The following is a 16,129-nucleotide window of genomic DNA, read 5'->3' as shown; positions in this document are numbered from 1 at the left end:
TAAAGTAGCCACCTTAAGTTTAAACATTAATTAAACTCTCACATCTGTCATGGATCACTCAACCAAACCACGTCTACGAGCATAGCATAGCAGTATAAGCATAACGTAGAAGTAACTCCCAGGGTTCAAAAATAAGGGCGATAGGTACTACCTAATCACTACTTCCCAGTACCCACAAATATTCAAGTCCTAACCATGCTGTGTTTGAGGATTGAAAATAATGCATAAAAACTAGGTAATAAGGGGTATGCTCAAAGTGTTACTTCCCTTGCTGACGATCTGAAAACCCTAGTGACTCGTAGTAGCATGCTTCGCACTCCGGAAATTCTAATTCAAACTGTGATCAAAAGAAGTTCAAATTCAAATATTCTTGCAACCAAATTTTAAATTGTCAAAATTATGTTGAAGTTGCTTAACTAGAAAGAGGGGTTCGAGACAAAGATTTTGGCATTGGTTTCACTGGATTTGGACAAATGGTTAAAAAGTTACGAGCGTTTGAAGATCAGGGGCTAATCTACGAAAATAATAATAATCGCGGATTGGTCCCTGGCAGAAAAATAAATTAAAAGAAAAACACTAATGAATGAAGGTTCGCTATCACAAACAAACGGACGAAAGTGTTCGCTAACAGGGACGTTCGGGTGAACGTTCGCTAATTAGCGAAATCGAAAAAAACCAAACTAAACGATCTAACAAAAAACCGAGGCGACGGTTTTGTTGGTTTTTTACTGGTTCTAGAAACCCGGGGTCGGCGGTGAGGTCCGGCGGGACGGGCGGTTCCGGCGAGGCGGTGGGATTCAGCGGGGCGGCTTCCGGCGACGGCGGCGTGGGCTGCGGCGGCAGCGAGCGGCGGCGCAGGCTGCGGCACCTGCGGCGGTGGTGCGATGGCGGGGTGGAGAGGACGGCGGGGCCTCGGCCCTGTTTAAAGAGGCCGGGGACACGGCTTGGGACGGGGGCCGGCGCGAGCGAGAGTCCGACTGGGACTCTCCTCGACGTTCATGCCACGCACGACGGCAATGGGAGGAAGGTGGCGGTGCTGTGGGCTTTGGCCTAGTCGGGCGGAATTGTTTTTAAAATAAATTCTGCCAAAGAAAAAAAATCCTAATAAAATATAAAAAATGTAAAAATGCCAAAAACAATTTTCACCATCTAAATAAAATATTTAGAACAATGTGAACATTTTTCTGGCCTAAAAGTGCAATTTCCAAAAATGCATATTTATCTAATCCAAAAAAATCTCAAAAGATCCAAATAAAATATTTATTTGATTTTAAAATTTTACCTCCAATATTCTTCTCTTTTTGAAGAAGTCATATTATCTTCTTTCTTTTATTTTTATTATTGGAAATAATTTGGAGAAAAAAAATTAAAATCAAAATGATCCATCTTTTCAAATTGGAGAAAAGTGAAATATGAAAATAAATGAAATCCCCAACTCTCTCCTTGGGTCCTTGACTTGCATAAGATTTCTAGGATCACAAACAAAATGCAATTAAAATATGATATGCATATGATGACCTATGCATAACATCGAAATTGAAAATTGGGATGTTACAGAGTGGCAAGAGCCTAAGCTTGGGGATACCCAAGGCACCCCAAGGTAAAATTCAAGGACAACCAAAAGCCTAAGCTTGAGGATGCCCCGGAAGGCATCCCCTGTTTCGTCTTCGTCTATCGGTAACTTTACTTGAGGCTATATTTTTATTCACCACATGATATGTGTTTTGCTTGGAGCGTCTTCTATGATTTAGTTTACCACAATCATCCTTGCTGTACACACCTTTTGGAGAGACACACATGAATCGGAATTTATTAGAATACTCTATGTGCTTCACTTATATCTTTTGAGCTAGATAATTTTGCTCTAGTGCTTCACTTATATCTTTTTAGAGCACGGTGGTGGTTTATTTTATAGAAACTATTGATCTCTCATGCATCACTTATATTATTTTGAGAGTCTTTTCAAACAACATGGTAATTTGCTTTCGTTATAAAATTAGTCTTAATATGATAGGAATCCAAGATGGGTATAATAAAAAACTTTCATATAAAGTGCATTGAATACTATGAGAAGTTTGATTCTTTATGATTGTTTTGAAATATGAAGATGGTGATATTAGAGTCATTCTAGTTGAGTAGTTGTGAATTTGAGAGATACTTGTGTTAAAGTTTGTGATTCCCGTAGCATGCACGTATGGTGAACCATTATGTGATGAAGTCGGAGCATGATTTATTTTTTGATTGTCTTCCTTATGAGTGGCAACCGGGGACGAGCGATGGTCCTTTCCTACCAATCTATCCCCCTAGGAGCATGCGCGTAATACTTCGTTTCGATAACTAATAGATTTTGCAATAAGTATGTGAGATCTTTATGACTAATGTTGAGTCCATGGATTATACGCACTCTCACCCTTCCACCATCGCTAGCCTCTCTAGTACCGCGCAACTTTCGCCGGTACCATAAACCCACTAGTACCTTCCTCGAAATAGCCACCATACCTACCTACTATGGCATTTCCATAGCCATTCCGAGATATATTGCCATGCAACTTTCCACCGTTCCGTTTATTATGACACGCTCCATCATTGTCATATTGCTTTGCATGATCATGTAGTTGACATCGTATTTGTGGCAAGGCCACCTTCATAATTCTTTCATACATGTCACTCTTGATTCATTGCACATCCAGGTACACCGCCGGAGGCATTCACATAGAGTCATACTTTGTTTTAAGTATCGAGTTGTAATTCTTGAGTTGTAAGTAAATAAAAGTGTGATGATTTTCATTGTTAGAGCATTGTATAATGTGAGGAAAGGATGATGGAGACTATGATTCGGGATGAGATTTTGGACGAAAAAAAGAGGCCATAAAAAAGAGAAAAAAGGCCCAAATAAAAAAATATGAGAGAAAAAGAGAGAAGGGACAATGTTACTATCCTTTTTCCGCACTTGTGCTTCAAAGTAGCACCATGATCTTCATGATAGAGAGTCTCTTATTTTGTCACTTTCATATACTAGTGGGAATATTTCATTATAGAACTTGGCTTGTATATTCCAATGATGGGCTTCTTCAAAATTGCCCTAGATCTTCGTGAGCAAGCAAGTTGGATGCACACCCACTTAGTTTCTTGTTGAGCTTTGATACACTTATAGCTCTAGTGCATCCGTTGCATGGCAATCCCTACTCACTCACATTGATATCTATTGATGGGCATCTCCATAGCTCGTTGATTCGCCTAGTTGATGTGAGACTATCTTCTCCATTTTGTCTTCTCCACAACCACCATTCTATTCCACCTATAGTGCTATATCCATGGCTCACACTCATGTATTGCGTGAAGATTGAAAAAGTTTGAGAACATCAAAAGTATGAAACAATTGCTTGGCTTGTCATTAGGGTTGTGCATGATTTAAATATTTTGTGTGATGAAGTTAGAGCATAGCCAAACTATATGATTTTGTAGGGATAGCTTTCTTTGGCCATGTTATTTTGAGAAGGCATAATTGCTTGGTTAGTATGCTTGAAGTATTATTGTTTTTATGTCAATAATAAACTTTTGTCTTGAATCATTCAGATCTAAATATTCACGCCACAGTATACAAAATTACATTGAAAATTATGTTAGGAAGCATTCCACATCAAAAATTCTATTTTTATCATTTACCTACTCGAGGACGAGCAGGAATTAAGCTTGGGGATGCTTGATACGTCTCCAACGCATTTATAATTTTGATTGTTCCATGCTATTATATTATCTGTTTTGGATGTTTAATGGGCTTTATTATGCACTTTTATATTATTTTTGGGACTAACCTATTAACCGAAGGCCTAGTGCAAATTCTTGTTTTTTGCCTATTTCAGTGTTTCGCAGAAAAGGAATATCAAACAGAATCCAAACAGAACGAAACCTTCACGAGGATCTTTTTTTGGAACAAACGCAATCGAGGAGACTTGGATTGGAGGTCAAGGAAGCAACGAGGTGGCCACGAGGTAGGGAGGCGCGCCCAGGGGGGTAGGCCTTACCCCCACCCTCGTGGGCCCCACGAAGCTCCACCGACCTACTTCTTTCTCCTATATATAGTCTTATACCATGAAAACATCCAGGGAAGCCACAAAACCACTTTTCCACCACCGCAACCTTCTATACCCGTGAGATCCCATCTGGGGACCTTTTCCGGCGATCTACCGGAGGGGGATTCGATCACGGAGGGATTCTTCATCAACACCATAGCCTCTCTGATGATGTGTGAGTAGTTTACCACAGACCTTCGGGTCCATAGTTATTAGCTAGATGGCTTCTTCTCTCTCTTTGGTTCTCAATACAAAGTTCTCCTCGATGTTCTTGGAGATCTATTCGATGTAATACTTTTGCGGTGTGTTTGCCGATATCCGATGAATTATGGGTTTATGATCAAGATTATCTATGAACAATATTTGATTCTTCTCTGAAGTGTTATATACATGATTTGATATCTTTGTAAGTCTCTTCGAATTATCGGTTTAGCTTGGCCTACTAGATTGTTCTTTCTTGAAATGGGAGAAGTGCTTAGCTTTGGGTTCAATCTTGCGGTTCTCGATCCCAGTGACAGAAAGGGAACCAATACGTATTCTATTGTTGCCATCGAGGATAAAAAGATGGTTTTTTTATCATATTGCTTGAGTTTATCCCTCTACATCATGTCATCTTGCCTAATGCGTTACTCTGTTCGTATGAACTTAATACTCTAGATGCATGCTGGATAGCGGTCGATGTGTGGAGTAATGGTAGTCGATGTAGAATCGTTTTGGTCTACTTGACACGGTCGTGATGACTATGTTCATGATTATGCCTAGATATTCTCATAACTATGCGCTTTTCTATCAATTGCTCGGCAATAATTTGTTCACCCACCGTAATATATGCTATCTTGAGAGAAGCCACTAGTGAAACCCATGGCCCACGGGTCTACTTTACATCATATAAGTTTCCGATCTATAATTCTAGTTTACTATTTATTTTGCAATCTTTACTTTTCAATCTATACAAGAAAAATACCAAAAATATTTATCTTATTATCTTTATCAGATCTCAGTTTTGCAAGTGGCCATAAAGGGATTGACAACCCCTTTATCGTGTTGGTTGCAAGGTTCTTATTTGTTTGTGTAGGTACTAGGCGATTTGCATGCAGTCTCCTACTGGATTGATACCTTGGTTCTTAAAAACTGAGGGAAATACTTACGCTACTTTGCTGCATCACCGTTTCCTCTTCAAGGGAAAGCCAACGCATGCTCAAGAGGTAGCAGGCAGCGAATTGTTGGTGTAAATCATCGTCACGATGATTGCCCCGGCGGCACTCCGGCGCAACCGGGAGAAAGGTGGAGAGAGCCCCTCCCTCTTCTTTGTACTTGGTCTCCCCCTAGATGCGAGGAGAGTTTCCCCTCTGGTCCATGGCCGCCATGGCTCCTAGAGGGCAGTGCACCTCCGAGATTACATCTCTCTCTGTGTGTTCTCTTGTTTTTCTCCTTCCTCTTTTCTGTACGAAATCATTTTTTAAATTCCCGGAGATAAGTAACTCTGATTGGGCAGAAATTTTGAGGGGGTTTTGTCCGAAATTTATCTTTCCCGCGGAGAATGAAGGGCCCCAACTGCCTTAAGGGGTAGCCACAAGCCTACTAGGCGCGACCAGGGTAGGGGCCATGCCCTATGAGATTGTGAGCCCCTCGGGCATCGTATCGCATTGATTCTTTTCCCGAAAATCACATATATACCAAATTAAATCTCCATAAATTTTTATCGCATTTGGACTTTGTTTGATATGGATTTTCAGTGAAACAAAAAACATGCACCAAATAGGAACTGGAACTAGGCATTGGATCAATATGTTAGTCCAAGAAAATCATACAAATTGTTGCCAAAAGTTTGTCAAAGTTGTAGAATATTGGCATGAAACAATAAAAAATTATAGATACGGCGGAGATGTATTGTGCCATCAAACGGTCAAGTCTTTGTGTATCTGTGTCATCCCTGGATCAGTATGCTGGCACAACAATATATCAATGTATATATCAAAGTGTAGTCACATGTATAAATAACGTAAAACTAATATATATATATATACCTCATAAGTCACAGCGAAAACAAACAATTGGGTGTGGAGTCCCATCAACGCCATTGGCTGGTTGACTGTAGACCGTAACCCAACAACAAAACTCATTTGTCGGAGAAATAATATCTACAACATGAGATATTGCAGCCGTGTAGGTCAGTACGTGGAATGAACTGGCAAGATCACTGTAAGAAAAACATATGATAAAACTATATTATATGCAATATGGCTCTGTGGCTCTAGGTCTGAGTTTTGTTTTGCATAAAAGCTAATTTTATTTTCCCTACAACAAAGTATAGTCCAGGAAATCTCTATTATAAAGCAGATACCTATACATGGCATGGTTCCGCCAACCGATGTCTCATAACCCATATCATCATCAGTTACCCACAATTAAGTTTTCGATCTGGTGTTGAGAGTTCCGAGAAAGATCCAAGTCCAAAGGCTCAAATTGTCCATAACCGTGGACACGGCTAATCGATTTGGTTATAACCCTCTGGAGAGGTTTGTACACTTTACCCACAAGATTTGATCCCTCCCTTTTCGTCCTCGCACTTCAGATCATTTGAAAACAGGACGATCGAAACATGGTCTTCTGAAGAGTTCCTCTGACCACTGTCTGGTGCCCATCCAATCCTACCGTAGTTGTACATCTACTGGCAGCGTCCTAGCTAGAGTCACCACTAAGGTCAACTAAGCCAGATCCCATAGTGACTTGCGGTTGCACAAGTAAGCTCTCGGGCATGAAGTATTCTTCTGTCTCTTTTGGCTTGGGTGGAGCTTTCCGCATGATATCATGGCGCTTCTCTGGAATCACTGAGTACTGGGCACACCAATGTACCCTTCTTAAGCATTGTCCACCCATAGGTATATTGAATTCTTTGTCTCGAGTCTTGAAGTATTGAGTCCTTGAAGATGTAGTCCTTGTAGATGCCATCATGGAGTTGTCGTCATTGACATAGAGTCCTCCTTCTTCACATCACTCCCGAGCACTCATAACAAACCCCGTTTACTATAGCGTAGCATTAAAACTATATAACATCCAAAACTTGATAACAGGGAGATGGGTTCCTACCTCATGCATTCTACAGAACTGCAAGAAGTAAATATCACTACTAGAGGGATTATGAATGCTGACACTAGATGCAATAAAAACATAGGTACAAATAACATGGTCAAAGTGAACTTGCCTGGTATTACTTGGTGAAGATTTTAATGCTCTCGGAAGTAACTTGGTAGAACTATTCGCCACTTAGTTTAAAATTTATTAAGTCAAACATAGCATTCCCATAAGCAAAACACTCTAGGAGTTAATTCCATCAATTATATTAACACACAATCAAAATACAAGCAAGAAATCCATAAGAAAACCAAATCGAAATCCAAAAAAAATTCAAGGAAAACTACATGGAAACTATAGAGTTTTTAGTTTATCGACCTAACTAGACTTAATGGGAAATAAAATACTAAACTAATAAATTAAAATAATAGAGTTTTTATCAAAATAACAGAAAGAATTTTTCATAAACTTTTAGTAGAAAAAAGAACAAATAAAAAGCTTTTATAAAACTCTAACTATATATGACCTATACAAGTTTTCATACAGAACTAAAGAAAATAAAATTTTAAAATAAAAATATAATTGTTTGGTGTTAAATAACAGAAAAAACTAAGTTTGCCAAAAGTGACAAATTTTTAATTTAAAATCATTTAAATACAAAGAAAAAAGAAAATAACCCTAAACTATGTTAAACAGTACAGTTTTACCAAAAACCCTAATTTGGAATTTCCTAAAATTTCCCAAATCAAACATACTGCTAGACAAAACCATAAGTGACTATGAGCAAAAAGAGTCAATCAAAAAAATATTTTGGAACTCAAACTACATCCAAAACTGTGTCTGAAGCATATTTGAAATAATTCAATTTTAAAACACGCAAATTCATATTTCAAGTCACTAACAGAAACGTCATAAAATTTGTGACAGAGTGCAATTGGATTCACTCAAAAATATTAAGTAGGCTAAAAGATACAAGCAATCTAAGATTGAAACTATTTCTATTTTAGAAACAGAAACGGAAATAAAAGAAAAACAGTAGCGATCGGGCGATGCTACATGGCGTGCTTTGGTTGGGCCAGCAAGGCGAGTTCATGAGCGCCAAAGGCGGATGACCGAATCTTAGAGTTTTCGGCGGCTACGGCTAAAATGAAAAAAAATAGATCTTCATGAGCTACGTGGCGCAACACGATTTGCTAATAGTTGTACGTTGCGGAACTTAACTAGCGGATGACCTCAATATAACACATACCGGTTCGAAAATGAAAATAAAATCTGTATCTAATCTAGGCCATCTACTATGGATTGGATGGATGAGGGAGGCTCACCGAGGACAGAAGAGTTGGGCGGCGCCAGACTTGGCGAAGACGACGGTGTGTGCGTTGGCTTGAACGGGGCGGCGGCTTCGGAGCTCGTCGGTGTCGGGCAGAGACTCTGGGAGGCGTGGCTTGGCATGGCATGCCTGATGGTGGAGGCGGGTATCCTCGGCAACGACGAGGTGAGGAGGGGCGAGCTCGACGAAGCTCCTGTGAACTGGGGCTCCGTCGATGGTGGACGAGATGGAGGCGGCGACTCTGGTGGGTCTTGTCGACAGGTGATAGCACTGGGAGACTTAGCGCGAGGTGGCGGAGCAGATGGCGTCAATGGCGGTGGGTGGCAGAGGCGTGGGGAGGCGGGGTAAGGTGGCGGAGCTAAGGTGGTGTGGAGAAGCTCCAGCGAGATCAGGATGAAGCTCTAGGGCACGGGTTATCTAGTTTTTTTGTTGCCAAAAATCATATAACCGGAGGAAGGGAAATATATATAGGGAGGCAGGCATGCACGAGGGAAAAAGAATCAAGCCGAATCAAGCAAGATTCGGGATCGGTGCAGTCGTGAGTGAGGAGAAATCAGTCCCGAGCTTTGCGCGAGGTTGAAGAAGGGCGTGGGGTCCACCTGTCAGTGGCTACGGGCGGGAGCGAGAGGGAACGGTGACCGAGCCATAGCGCTTCGGAGCTCGTGCGGCTGTGGGCTGATTGGCACTCGTGCTGGCTAGCGGTGGCCTGCGGCTGGGCATCCCTTTTGTTTTATAAATCACAGCAAATAAAAACTAAAACCAAAGTAAATAAATTAAATTATACATAGACATGTTATGTATCAAAATGTTCAGAAAACGAAATCCTAAATCATGAACATTTTTCCAAAGTCAAATAAAATTAAAAAAAACTCAAATGAGGCAAATAGTGCTACTATTGCATTTAAAATTCAAATCAAATGATTTAAAATACCAAAATGATTTCAAATTTATTTTGCTCCACTTTTCTATTTTAGGAAATCATTTTACCCTATTTTCCATATATCTTATATTTGGAGAAAAATAATTTATATAAAAACGAAAGAACTCATAATTGGTTTTGTATTTGAGTTTCAAACCAATTTCAAAACTTTTCTATTTTCCCCTTGGCCAAATATATTCCAAATGCCTCTAAATATTGAACTGTCATATTACTTCTCACTTTTTGAATAATTTTCAGAGAATTTGAAATTTGAAAATTCAAATAACTTCAAGGTGTGTTTCAAGTTGTTTCTTTGAAACTTCCAACTCATCTTTGAAGAAGTCATTTTATCCTCTCTCATGAAATCATTGAGCTGCATAAAGTTTCTGAATTTGAAATGTTTTTAGATGGAATTCAATTCTTTTCAAAACCACTTCACTTCTAATGGAAGAAGTCATATTATCTTCACTATAGGGTTTTGTGAAGAGACGAATTTGAATTCCTTGATATCAAAAGGGAAGTGAAAGTCTTGGAAAGTCATTTCATTCCCTCTCATTCAACTTTCAGAAAGTTTCAAATTGCACTAAATTTCACTCAATCATTCACACAACAATCAAAACTATTTATTTAATAGAACATTCCAAAATTTAGAATTTTGGGATGTTACAAACTACGATGCTTAAAATGAATCTCGTCCTTGAGATTCGGAAAGGCTAGAAAGAAAAGGGTTAGGGTTTGGGGTCTTCCAGGAAATCCATTGGCCAAAAATGTCTGGGGTGCTATCACGCTTAAAAGCATGTCTATGGTTCCGTCAAAACTCATGTACTCCATCCTTTGGGTTGACGGTGTCGGCCTTCTTGTAACTTCGGAATAACTTGTTCATTGGTGCTCTTCCAGTAAGGACATAACCTTTTCCTCAAATTCACGTGTCCTTTCATTAGAGTAACGTTCTTACGAGACTGGGTCTTCTTGGTTGACAGGCCTGTCGCTAATGCTAAACAACTATCGAAAATCTCATGGTGGTCAACAATTTATGGTTGCTCCTACAGAGAATGAGTCTAGAATGAATATTGCCGTATAACCCACAATTGGCAATGCTTGCCTGTACATGGATCCATCGTTCTACCATTCTAAGGTTTAACAGAGTTCAATCACATGTATAGAGTAACGTAAATACTATTACCTCAATCCATATAGCGGAAGTAACAACAAAGTTGTGGAGTCCCAACAACACCAACGACAAAGTTGAGTGTAGACATCATAACCCTAACGTATCACTTACCCATCGTATGATTCCTCCAACATGAGACGTTGCAGCCATGTAGGTTAGTACATTGAATGTACTGGCAATTTCACACCATAGAATAATAATGAAAATATCTATCTCTATATTCATATTTGGTTGGTGGAGGCTCTAAGTTTAATTTTGCGTAAAGCTAATTTTTCCTTACAATAAAGGAATACATTTTTATTTTACTACCAAGTTTATGCCATTATTGAGAAGGTTCCTCCAACTCAATCCCAAAATTACCAACTAATAATACTAACCCATTTCATTGATTAAATAGAGTGATGAGATCAACCAATAATCCACTTCTCTCATAAGTTACCCTTAATTATTGATGTGTTTTGATGTTTCCACCTTAAGTTACCCTTAATTATTATTTCTCTCATAACTTGCATGAATCTCACACATACAAATCCCCGTCTACTAGCATGGCTAAGCAATATATGACATAACGAATATTCCCAGGGTGTTTCAAGGATCATAGGTTCCTACTTCATGAACTACATACCAGATCCCAATTTCCAATCCTACTCATGCAAATTTGTATGGGTGAACTAAGGCATAGTAAAAACTGGGTATAGAAAAATATGATCAAGGTGTGAAATTGCTTTGTACTATTGATGAAGATTCTTCGCACTCATAATTCCTAATAGTTCTAGTCGTCACACTCCGATCAATATATCGCAAGCAAGCAATTATAACCACACATAAGCAATCACTCACAGATCCAAAAGAAAAGGCAAAGAAAGACTGAATTTTTTTCCAAAAGAACAAAATCAAATTATTTTGCAAGATCAGTTCTTAATTTTATTGATAAAGTGTGGTGTTGGCTCAAGATGATAGATTACGTCTAGGGATTCAATTGCAAAAGGAATCAATTAAAAATGCGCTAAAGTTTAAAAGATATGATCAAATGAAGGTTTGAATAGTTTGAAAGGTTTAAAAGTTGAAAGTAATGATGCTGTAGGAAGTCAATAGGAACATGTAGGAAGAAGAATTACTAGATTGGAAATAACGGACCAAAAGATACAAGTAATTCAACATAGCATTGAATTTGCTTAGAATTTTGTGTGATAACTCTTTGTGGACTACTAGAGTAATCTGACTATGATCAAAATTATATGTTGAAAATATAACACTAATATATGAATGGAAAGATTCCTTCGATACGAATCCAACGCAATTGGATTCATCGCAAACGGAGTTATAGATAAAAAGATATGTTCAAAAGAAGTCTGGATATGAATCTGAACAAATATTCGAAATTTGAAAATTTCAAAAAGTTGATGGGATAGGTTGTCTGGCTAGGTGGAATCAAGATGAAACTGTAGGCATTGGTTTCATCTAATTTGGATAAACGGGTGAAAAGTTATGTCTATTTGAAAAATCAGGGCTAAGTTGTTTTACGAAAAAAATAGGTATGGCTAAAAGAATTCTAGGTTTAATGTATAAATACAGAGACTAATTGAAAATATAATTATTCTACCGCATACTAGTCTAGAAATACTAACTACAGAAGTATAAAATAAAATACGAAGAGAATACCTTCACAACGTAGAAAATAGACAACTTCAAAGGGGAGACGACTTCTAGTATTCCCGCCGGATAGAAGAAATAATATATATTTTTAGAAAGTTAGTCAAACCAAAATATTAATTTAACTCAAGTTGGATGATTTTTGGAGGCTCTATGGTTCTATATTTATAGGTGGAAAATAAGTTTAGAGGTTAAAGGCTAGGCAATGTGGGACTAAACATAGACGAAAAGATAGAAAAGAGAAAAACGCACGGGTTCTGCCGGCCGGCGCATGAGCGCTGCAGTTTTTTTAACTTTTTTTAAGAAAAAAGAAATATTTCTGAAAATAACATTTTTTCTCCAACTATAACCGACAAATAAATAAAAAAGCTATGGGCATGTCTGCTGACTATGTTGCACACGTGGGCGTCGGATAGTTACGGGCCGCACATAGAGTTTCTTTTTAAATAAAAATAGAAAAGGTAAACGGAAAAATAACAAATACAAAAATATAAGTTTTTCCATAGGCATATTATATATCAAAATTCACAAAATAAAATTTCCTAAATTGTGAACATTTTTCCAGGACCAAATAAAATACTTAAAAAACATTTTTTTGCAATAACTCCAAAATGAAAAGGAATTTGGATTTTAAATAAATTGCATATAGTCCTCTAATTTGAATCTCAAACAAAACATTGTCTTTTATTTTGGAGTGTCATTTTCCTCCTCTCATTTTATTTGTTTATCAGAGGGTTTTTCGAAAGGATTCGAACTCAAAATTGAATAGGCATTCAAATGGAAAATTTTGGGAAAGTCCTTTTATTCCATCTCATTAAACCTTCAAAAAGTTTCAAACTTCACACAACAAAGCACACAAGCAATCATTATTACTTAATTAATATAACATTTAAAAATTTAGAATTTTGGGATGTTACATTATCGGAATCTGGGCTCATCATCGCTTCCTCATAGTTCGTAGGTTCGTCTTGGTCTAGTAACATGACTTCCAGAATAGGATTACCGTACCACTCTGTTGTGGAACGTGCTCTGGTTGACCTACGAGGTTCAGTAGTAACTTGATCTGCAGTTTCATGATCATTATCATTAACTTCCTCTCTAGTTGGTGTAGGTATCACTGGAACTGATTTCTATGATGAGCTACTTTCCAATTCGAGAGAAGGTACAGTTACCTCATCAAGTTCTACTTTCCTCCCACTCACTTTTTTCGAGAGAAACTCCTTCTCTAGAAAGGATCCATTGTTAGCAACGAATATCTTGCCATCGGATCTGTGATAGAAGGTGTACCCAACAGTCTCCTTTGGGTATCCTATGAAGACACATTTCTCCGATTTGGGTTCGAGCTTACCAGGTTGAAGATTTTTCACATAAGCATCGCAACCCCAAACTTTAAGAAACGACAGTTTAGGTTTCTTGCCAAACCATAGTTCATATGGTGTCGCCTCAACGGATTTAGATGGTGTCCTATTTAACGTGAATGCAGCTGTCTCTAATGTATAACCCCAAAACGATAGTGGTAGATAAGTAAGAGACATCATAGATCGAATCATATCCAATATAGTACTGTTACGATGTTCGGACACACCATTACACTATGGTGTTCCAGGTGGCGTGCGTTGTGAAACTATTCCACATTGTTTTAAATGGCGGCCAAAACTCGGAACTCAAATATCCGCCTCTGCGATCAGATCGCAGAAACTTTATTTTCTTCTTATGATGATTCTCCACTTCACTCTAAAATTCTTTGAACTTTTCAAAATGATTCAGACTTGTGTTTCATTAAGTAGATATACCTATATCTACTCAAATCAACTGTGGACGTTAGAAAATAGCGATACCCACCACGAGCCTCAACACTCATCGGACCACATACATCGGTATGTATTATTTCCAATAAGTGTGTGGCTCGCTCCATTGTTTCGAAGAACAGAGTTTTAGTCATCTTGCCCATCAGGCATGGTTCGCAAGTATCAAATGATTCATAATCAAGTGATTCCAAAAGCCCATCTGCATGGAGTTTCTTCATGCGCTTCACACCAATATGATCAAAACGGTAGTGCCACAAATATGTTGCACTATCATTATCAACTTTGCATCTTTTGGCATCAATATTATGAATATGTGTATCACTACGATCGAGATTCAATAAACCATTTACATTGGGTGTATGACCATAGAAGGTTTTATTCATGTAAACAGAACAACAATTATTCTCTGACTTAAATGAATAACCATATCATAGTAAACATGATCCAATCATATTCATGCTGAACGCAAACACCAAATAACATTTATTTAGGTCCAACACTAATCTCGAAGATAGAGGGAGTGTGCAATGGTGATCTTATCAACCTTCGAATCGCCTCGCCCTTAACTAGTCTCTGTTCATTTTGCAACTCCTGTTCCGAGTTACTAATCTTAGCAACTGAACGAGTATCAAATACCCTGGGGTTACTACGAACACTAGTAAAGTACACATCAATAACATGTATATCAAATATACCTTTGTTCACTTTGCCATCCTTCTTATCCGCCAAGTATTTGGGGTAGTTCCGCTTCCAGTGACCATTCCCTTTGCAGTCGAAGCACTTAGTTTCAGGCTTAGGTATAGCTTTGGGTTTCTTCATGGGAGTGGCAACTTGCTTGCCATTCTTTCTTGAAGTCCCCTTTCTTTTCCTTTGCCCCTTATCTTGAAACTAGTGGTCTTGTTAACCATCAACACTTGATGCTCTTTCTTGATTTCTACCTTCGCCGATTTTAGCATCGTGAAGATCTCGGGAATTGTTCTCGTCATCCCTTGCATATTATTGTTCATCACGAAGTTCCAGTAACTTGGTGATAGTGACTAGAGAACTCTATTAATCACTATCTTATCTGGAAGATTAACTCCCACTAGATTCAAGCGATTGTAGTACTCAGACATTCTGAGCACACGCTCACTGGTTGAGCTATTCTCCTCCATCTTGTAGGCAAAGTACTTGTCAGAGGTCTCATAACTCTCGACTCGGGCAGGAGTCTGAAATACCAATTTCAACTCTTGGAACATCTTATTTGCTTCGTGGCGTTCAAAATGTTTTTGAAGTCCCATTTCTAAGCCGTAAAGCATGGCGCACAAAACTATCAAGTAGTCATCATACCGAGCTTGCCAAACATTCATAACGTCTGCATCTGCTCCTGCAATTGGCCCGTCACCTAGCGGTGAATCAAGGACATAAATCTTCTGTGCAGCAATGAGGATAATCCTCAAATCACCGATCTAGTCCGCATCATTGCTACTATCATCTTTCAACTTATTTTTCTCTACGAACATATCAAAAATAAATTGGGAGCTATAGCGTGAGCTATTGATCTACAACATAAATTGCAAATACTATCAGGACTAAGTTCATGATAAATTAAAATTCAATTAATCATATTACTTAAGAACTCCCACTTAGATAGACATCCCTCTAGTCATCTAAATGATCACGTGATCCATATCAACTAAACCATGTGCAATCATCACGTGAGATGGAGTAGTTTTCAATGGTGAAAATCTCTATGTTGATCATATCTACTATATGATTCACGTTTGACCTTTCGGTCTCCGTGTTCCGAGGCCATATCTGCATATGCTAGGCTCGTCAAGTTTAACCCGATTATTCTGCACGTGCAAACTGGCTTGCACCCGTTGTATGTGAATGTAGAGCTTATCACACCCGATCATCACGTGGTGTCTTGGCACGACGAGCTATAGCAATAGTGCATACTCAGGGAGAACAGTTGTACCTTGAAATTTAGTGAGGGATCATCTTATAATGCTACCGCCGTACTAAGCAAAATAAGATACATAAAGGATAAACATCACTTGCAATCAAAATATGTGACATGATATGGCCATCATCATCTTGTGCCTTCGATCTCCATCT

Source organism: Triticum aestivum, chromosome 7A (assembly GCF_018294505.1).
Source record: "Triticum aestivum cultivar Chinese Spring chromosome 7A, IWGSC CS RefSeq v2.1, whole genome shotgun sequence".
Lineage (NCBI taxonomy): Eukaryota > Viridiplantae > Streptophyta > Magnoliopsida > Poales > Poaceae > Triticum > Triticum aestivum.
The sequence above is the reverse complement of the archived record's forward strand: the minus strand, read 5'-3'. Positions refer to the sequence as shown.